General features: G+C 38.6%; 1 protein-coding gene and 1 non-coding gene across 2 annotated transcripts in view; one reads left to right on the top strand and one right to left on the bottom strand.

Annotated features, from left to right (window-relative positions):
* The window catches only part of Fbxo11 (F-box protein 11), a 90,641-nt gene that overhangs the window by 25,260 nt on the left and 57,567 nt on the right, over positions 1-7,814 (top strand). The window lies entirely within an intron of this gene.
* Positions 6,511-6,640, bottom strand: LOC115068456. The gene has a single exon (XR_003847800.1). It is a non-coding gene; the product is annotated as a small nucleolar RNA SNORA31 (small nucleolar RNA).

The raw sequence follows: 7,814 nt of genomic DNA on the forward strand, positions 1-7,814 counted from the left end.
TTGTTGAAATCAGGCTGGGGCCGCTGTAGGAGCAACATTATAAAAATAAGGAAGTAGGAGTTTAAGATTTTTCATAACAAACCATGTTATTCTTTAAGGAACACATAGAACTCAGAGAATACTGTTTGTATGAAGGCTTTCTGCAGAAGCAGTGTAAACCTCAACAGAGCTATCTGGGGAAAGGATTAGTGGTAGGCATGGAGTGTATTTTATACATGCCCCTGAGGACTAAAAGAAATACGGAGATCTTAATAGCAGAATAGTTGTTTGTAGCCATAACTCCCTGAATGTGCCTGATCTTGTCAGAATATAATGCTGATGTTACATAGTTCAGTGATGCAGAAATGATAAAACTAGTAAAATTAAAGATGCTAGCGCCTGGTGGCACAGGCCTGTAATCTCAGCTACTCTGGAGACTGAGGCAAGAGAGTCACAAGTTCAAGGCAGTGGGATAAATTTATCATTGTATCATTAGGATAACTGAGAGCCCAAAAGATACTCAAAGATCCTCAGTCAAGTAATAAGTCAATAGAAACATAAGCATATTTAACATTTCAAAATAAACATTAAAGATACCACTGTTAAGTACTTTTAAATCAGTGGAAGAGGAAACATACTAGTTTTAACATTGTTCATATGTAATAACTGGTAAATACCATCTAAATAGAAATGTAAATTATAATTAATCCTATGCCATATAATGAAGTTTCAGTGAGTGACAGATTGGTCCTATAAGACTGTCACCTAGTAGTACTGTAGTTGTCTTAGTTTCAGTACATGCTACATTGTTTACACAGCATTTTTATTTATTTTTATTTTTATTTTTTTATTTTTTTATTTTTTTATTTTTATTTTTTTTGGTCTTTTTGAGAAAGGGTCTCCCTGTAGCCCCAGCTGTCCTGGAACTCACTATGTAGTCCCAAGTGCTGGGACTATATGCGTGTGCCACCACGCCCAGCCTTACACAGCATTTCTAATTGCATTTCTCAGAACATATCCTAGTTATGTGATTCAGGACTATAAAGGTGACCTCCAGAACAAAACTTCAAGCCTTTAATACTGAAAGAGCCAAAAGCCCATTAGAAAATCTAGTCCAAGAAAATTTTACATAGAGCAAAACATGGCACTCTTAAGACTAAACATGCATTTTGGGGTTTGGGGTTTTTTGTTTTGTTTTGTTTTTTCTTTATCTTTTTGTAAAAAGTGGCAGGCCAAACATGCCTTAGCTGGGTGGGGTGTCTCACACCTTTAGCCTTTAATCTCAGCACCTAGGACGCAGAGGTAGGTGGATCTCTGAGATTGAGGCCAACTGGGGCTACCTGGAGACCCTGTCTCAAAGAGATCAAAATGATAGGGAAAAAGTGAATTTCAGTGGTAGAGCCTTGCCTTAGAATGCTCTAGTCTTTGAAGTCAGTAACCCCACACCAAAAAAAAAGAAGGAAAAAACAAGGCTTAACTCACCATAAAAGAATTATTTTGATATTAGATTCTAGTTTTGCCTCTTTATAAGATAACTACATTGGCATTTTGAAAGATGAACAGAGGTATGTAAATACAAATGAAAAAAATTAGGAGTGGTAGGATCTTATAGTAGGTGGAGTTCATACTATAAACCAATGAAGAATGGCATTTATTCTAAAAGGGTACAAATAAAGTTTATCAGATAACATAGCATTAACCTTAGTAAGAATTTTCAGGAAAAAAAAATAGAAAAACTTAAACTAGGTGCTGTGGTGCACACCTTTAATCCCAGCACTTGGGAGGCAGAGGCAGGAGGATCTGTGGGTTCAAGGCCAGCCTGTGTACATAGTGAGTTCCAGACCAGCTGGGGCTACAGGGGGACCCTGTCTAAAAAAGCCTCCCCCAAAAAAAGGAGGGAGAGAGGAAAGATTTGATAGCAGTAAATATTTATTTTATTTCTTATTTTATGTGTATGTGTTGCCTACTTGTATGTAAGTGCACCCATGTCGTGCAGTGCCCGTGGAGTCAGACGACCGTGTCAGATTCCCATTGGAACTGGCGTTATGGACGGTTGTTAGCCGTATTCAGGTGCTGGGAATTTAACCTGGGTCCTCTGCAAGAGTAGCCAGTGCTCTTAACCACTGAGCCATCTCTCCAGCCACAGCAGTAAATATTTTGACAGAAAGACAAAAACAAGCCTTGAGCAAATGAAAAAATATGCCAAATTTTTGGAGTGGAAGAATATATTGAAGATAACAGTTGTCACTAAGGGACCTTTATAAATTAATTTTAATTTTAAATAATAGACATAATGTTTCCAAGTGTGTAAGGAAAAAAAAATGAGTAGCCAAGAAAAAAAAAATTTCCCCACATACTTCATACATGAGTCATTGAAAAATAAATCCATGTAAGTATTAAAAACGTGGAAGATGGCTTTTTATGTTCTTGGTATGGGGAAAGCATCTAAAAAGCAGGTTGGACTAGGGATGTAGCTTGGTAGAAGAGTGCAGAAGACCCTGGGTGCAATCCCTAGCATCAGCAAACTCAGTTCAGAAGTCATAAAGTCATTGATAAGGTTTCCTACTTTAAAAAGACACTCTTGAGGCTGGTGAGATGGCTCAGCAGGTAAAGGTGCTTTCTGTGCAGGCCTGGCCACCTGAATTTGAGTCCCAGATCCCACATAAAAGTGGAAAGAAAGAGCTGATTGCACAGAGTTTTCCTCCCTCCACATTTTTATTCCCCCGCCATCATGTGTATACACACACAATACTGATAAATTAAGCAAACAGCACCTAGCCCGATACAGCAAATCCTAGCACTTGGGAGGCAGATGCAAAAGAATTGAGTGTTCAAGGCCAGTCTGGGTGAATGAGATTTTATCTTAAAAAAAAAAAACAATGAAAAAATGCCTCTGAGTGGATAAAGAAAATGTGATATGTGCACAGTGGACTATTACTCAGCCTCTGAAAAGCATGTGATGCAAAATGAATGTGTCTTGAAAGTGGTATGCTAAGTGAAATAAGCCAGTCATAAAAAGAAAAGTATTGCTGAGCTTCATGATGCATATATGTGATCCCAGCACTTGAGAGGCTAAGGCAGGAGGAGTGCTGATGGTTCCAGGCCTGGATTACAAATTTAAAACATCCTTTTAAAAGAACAAATTTCAGCGGGATATGGTGGTGCACACCTTTAACCCCAGCACTCATTAGGCAGAGGCAGGCAGATCTTGGTGAGTTCAAGGCCAGCTGGGGCTACAGGGAGACCATGTCTCAGAAAGACCAAAAAATAGAAATAAAAGGATAAATTTCTTCACTCTTATGTGTGCAGAGCCCTGGGCTTGATGTATGATTGCATTTATACAAGGTATTTAAAGTAGTCAGACACAGAACCGGAAAGCAGAAATGGTTTTTATTAGGGGCTGAGTAAAGGGGAGTTGTTCAGTGGTTATGGCGTTGCAGCAAAAAATCTTTGCAACCTAAAACTTACTTGTAATTTAAAATGAGTGAGACACGTGTAAATCACATCATAGATGAAGAGTAGTCATGTTAGCACAGCACACTCCACAAAGTGGACAGTAATGTGAATAGATAATTCCCAGAAAATTAGAGTACATTTTAAGTATATAAAAAGCTGCCAACCTCATTCACAGAAAGAGAAACTAAACTAAAAGTGTTACCGTTCATTTATTGGCAGAAACATGAAGGTTGGTGGCATGTTCTGCTGGTTGTCAGGGAAAAGTGCTCAGAGACTGTTGTTGAATGTAAATTGATACAGCCCTGTGGAAGTCAATTGGGCAATACCTACCAGTGAGAATGCATTTAATTTTTGGTCCAGAAGGTTGTATTTCCTAAAATTTATCTTGTTACACTTGCACACATGACACATGTAACCTGATTATTTTGTAGCATGGTTTGCAGTAGTAAAAATTAGAAACAACTCCAGTGTCATTATCAGTAAATTACTCAAAGAAATTTACTTACTCAAAACTACAAAAACAAATCAAAGATAAAGGCCAGCATTTCTGGCTTAAAAGAACAAAAGCAGCCAGGCGTGGTGGCGCACGCCTTTAATCCCAGCACTTGGGAGGCAGAGTCAGGTGGATCTCTGTGAGTTCAAGATCAGCCTGGTCTACATAGTGAGTTCCAGGACAGCTGGGGCTACAGGGAGACCCTGTCTCAAAAAGACCAAAAAAAAAACAAAAAAAAAAAAAAAAAAGAACAAAAGCCAATGTGTTAAGTGTATGCTCAGTAAATACATGGATCTACTAGAATAGATAGTAAGATGCTCCTGTGAGCCCTTTCCTATAAGATAAAAGCCAAAACTAGCATTTATCGATAAGCGTTTGGGGAGAGAGGTGCAGAGTTTGTGTTTACCACCCAAGAAACTGGAGTGCAGAGTTAGGAAAGGGATGAAGAAGAAGAAGAGGAGGAGGAGGAGGAGGAGGAGGAGGAGGAGGAAGAAGAATAGATACGAAAGGATATGGCTTTTATCAGTTACATACCACAGTAGTAAAAGGAAGCTATCAAAGCCTCCTGCGTAAGAGTTGGACTAACCTGTCCATGAGTTAGTGTCTGAATTCGATCCCTGGGTCCCTCATGGTGGGAGAAGAGGATTGGTCCCTTCAAATTATCCTCTGATTTCCATACATGTGCTATGGGCATGCATGCAAACACAAATAAAAATATTTTTTTAATATTTTATTTATTTTTTTATTTTATGTGTATGAGTGTATTGCCTGCATATTGGTAAGTGCACCTGTGTCATGCAATGCCTGTGAGGACAGAAGAGGCCATAGACAGTTGTTAGCTGCCATGTGGGTGCTGGGATTTGAACCCGGGTCTTCTGCAAGAACAACCAGTGTTCTGTCTCTCTGCTGTATTTACCTATGTAATTATAGTTTTATTGTCCATATTTTATATCTTATCTACTTTGATATCTTTGATCAACACAAGTTCATTTTTATTCTCTAATGCTCCTTTATTATAATCTTCAGTTTTGATTTCAAAAATAGAGTAGTTTCTTCCCTATACCATTCCTGCTTCTTCCAAGTTACTGTTTTCCATCTTTCTGTTCAGATTCTTGTATTTCATGGTATAGGTTAGAGAAGCCATGAGTTTAAGGCCAACCTGCCACATAGCAAGACCATGTCTCAGCATTAGAAGCGGGGGAAAAGAGAAAAGAGTCATGCCAATATAAAATATGCAAAGGTTCTAAACAGATTGTTACATGCTCAGAATCAATTTTCAGAAAAAAAATATAAATCAAAACAAGGAAATCTCATTTGCTACCCATTAGTTTTGGGGATGGAGAGAAAGCCTATGGCATTAGTTTAGTCATCTATTTCTTTATAATAGATCACACCCAAATTTGACATCTTAAACAGTAAATTTTATTAGCATTATTTATAGTGGCAAGAAGTTGGAGGCATTCTAGCAATCTGATACTATCAGCATGGGTACAGATAGGTAAAACTTGCAAATGAAAATTGTATTGGCTTCCTAGGGCTGCCATAATAAAGAACCATCAAGGGCTTTTAGACTTCTGTTTAAAATGAAGGTAGCAGCCAGTGCTTTCCTTGAGATTCTGGGCAGAATTCCCTTGTCCTGTCCTAGATTATGATAGTGGCTGTCAGTCTTTGATACTACTTCCTTGTGGCAGTATCACTCCAATTGTCTCTGCTGTTGTTTGGTATTCTATGTACCCTTTATCTTCACATGACATTTCTCTAACAAGGACACTAGATTTACTGTATGAGGGCCCATTCAAATGATCTCATCTTAGGACATCAAACTAATACTCTTATTTCCTCCTATACTCAGGTGCTGGGAGTTAGAACCCTTTTGAGGGCGTAGTTTGGCTCTAGACACATGGACTGTTATGTCCCAGTCAGAAGCAAGTTATTAGATGGTCACATCAGAATGAGAAGATAGTAATACTAACATAGAAATTAAAAATCCATGTGTACTAGAGTTCTCCAGAGATTAGAACCCAGAAAGGATTGGGGAGATTGTTTAGTGTTACGGATTTAAACCCAGGGTCTTACCCGTTATAGGCAAACACTTGATCTGTGAGTTAGCATGTGCTTGTTTTTACTTTGAGATGAGTTTTAAGTTACCCTAGGCTGGCTTTGAATTGGGAAGCCATTCTTCCTGATTCATTCTTCCCTGTAGTTGGGATTACAAGTGTCTGCTACTGGGCTTAAGTATGTGTGTACTGATACATATATTTATTATAAGGAATTGGTTCATGTAGTTATGCGGTCTGTAGCATGTAAAATCTGCAGTGTGGTCTAGCAAGCTTGAAACCCATGAAAGTTACTGGTACAGATGAACTCTAAAGGCAGTAAGTCTTTTTTTATTCATTCAACCTTCAACTCATTGGATGAGGCCCACTTACATCAATGGAGAGCAGTCTATTGACTCAAGAGTTTGCAGATTTAAACTTTCATCTCATCCCCAAAACACTCTCCAAATTGACTAATAAAATTACTCATTATAAGTCTACCTCTTGGCACCCAAATTCATTTTCTTTTCTTTTTTTTTTTTTCCTCTCTGTGTTCCTCTATTCAGTCTTGGCTGTCACAGTCAGACAGAAAGCTGGAGGAAACTTTCTTCTTGCATCTGTAATGGGAACCTTAGAAGCAGACAGTAACTGCCTCAGGTCTGTCAAATAGATGCACCAAATTCATTTTCTTAAGCCATACATTTCTCATTAAAGATAACAAAGGGAATGTGTGTGCTTGATGTGTTTGAGTTCCTCCATTCAGTCCCCTTACTACCCACCCTAAATGGTCATAAAGGGACAAGAAAGGGAAGAAAAATAAAACTATTTACCAATATGTTATACATGCATTTATATCAAAATGAGGAGGAAATACTTCTGTAATTCTATTATAGATGTTATTCATAACTGCTACTTTTGCTGTTCCCTTTACCTTCCTTCAACAAGCACCTTAGCTAGTTATAATTCTTAATCTTCCTTGTTCCTGAAGGACCTGGGCTATTAGTAGTCCTGATTGAATTGAGCTGTAGTTTTCTATTGACTTTGATTACATGCACAATGATACTAAGATACCCTGAGGGGATCTCTATATACCAGGCATACTCTTCCTTTCTCCCCAATGTAGCATAGCAGACCACTTTCCCCTTTAGTCAAGATAAAATACTCCAGCTGGCGTAACTCCTCTCTTGCATTTTGATTCAGAAACACAGTGTTCAAACTGGGTAGGTGGCAATATGAACTTCCATTTCTGTGGAATTATCTTATTTCCTGGTATAAGCATTTCTTCCTTTGGAACTAAGATCTCTAGGCCAACAGAGCATATATGCTCACAATGACAAGAGGCAAAAATTTTGTCAGTGGGTCACTAAAGGCATAAGAGATGCCACTCTGACTCCGACCTCTTAATTAGACCTGTGAATCCTGGCTGCTGAAGAAACAGCATGTTAGACATTAGTTCAGAGAATACATAATCTGAGAACTTGGCCCAAGTCCTGCAAAGTATTACTACTTAGCAATCTTCAAAAAGACATTCTGTTGTTTTAGGAAGCCAAGTTGTTTTAGGAAAGTAGGGAACATAGTACAGTCAGTGAACTCCACAAGCATGTGCCCATTTGCCGGAAAGATGCTGCTCTTTCCATGATGGAAGTACTCCAGTGGCATCAACCTTCTATAAGATAGCTCGCTGGCTTAGCACCTTAGGGAACAGTGCCATTTCAAGACTAGTATTAGTCTCTGCCACATTAGGCACTCAGCAGCATCTACAACTAAATTGACCTTTTTTGCTGAGCCCAAGTACAAACTCCATCCCTGCCACTATGGCCACTTATTCATGAGTCCATGGGTTGCTAGCA

Source organism: Nannospalax galili, unplaced genomic scaffold, assembly GCF_000622305.1.
Source record: "Nannospalax galili isolate Female #2095 unplaced genomic scaffold, S.galili_v1.0 scaffold286, whole genome shotgun sequence".
Lineage (NCBI taxonomy): Eukaryota > Metazoa > Chordata > Mammalia > Rodentia > Spalacidae > Nannospalax > Nannospalax galili.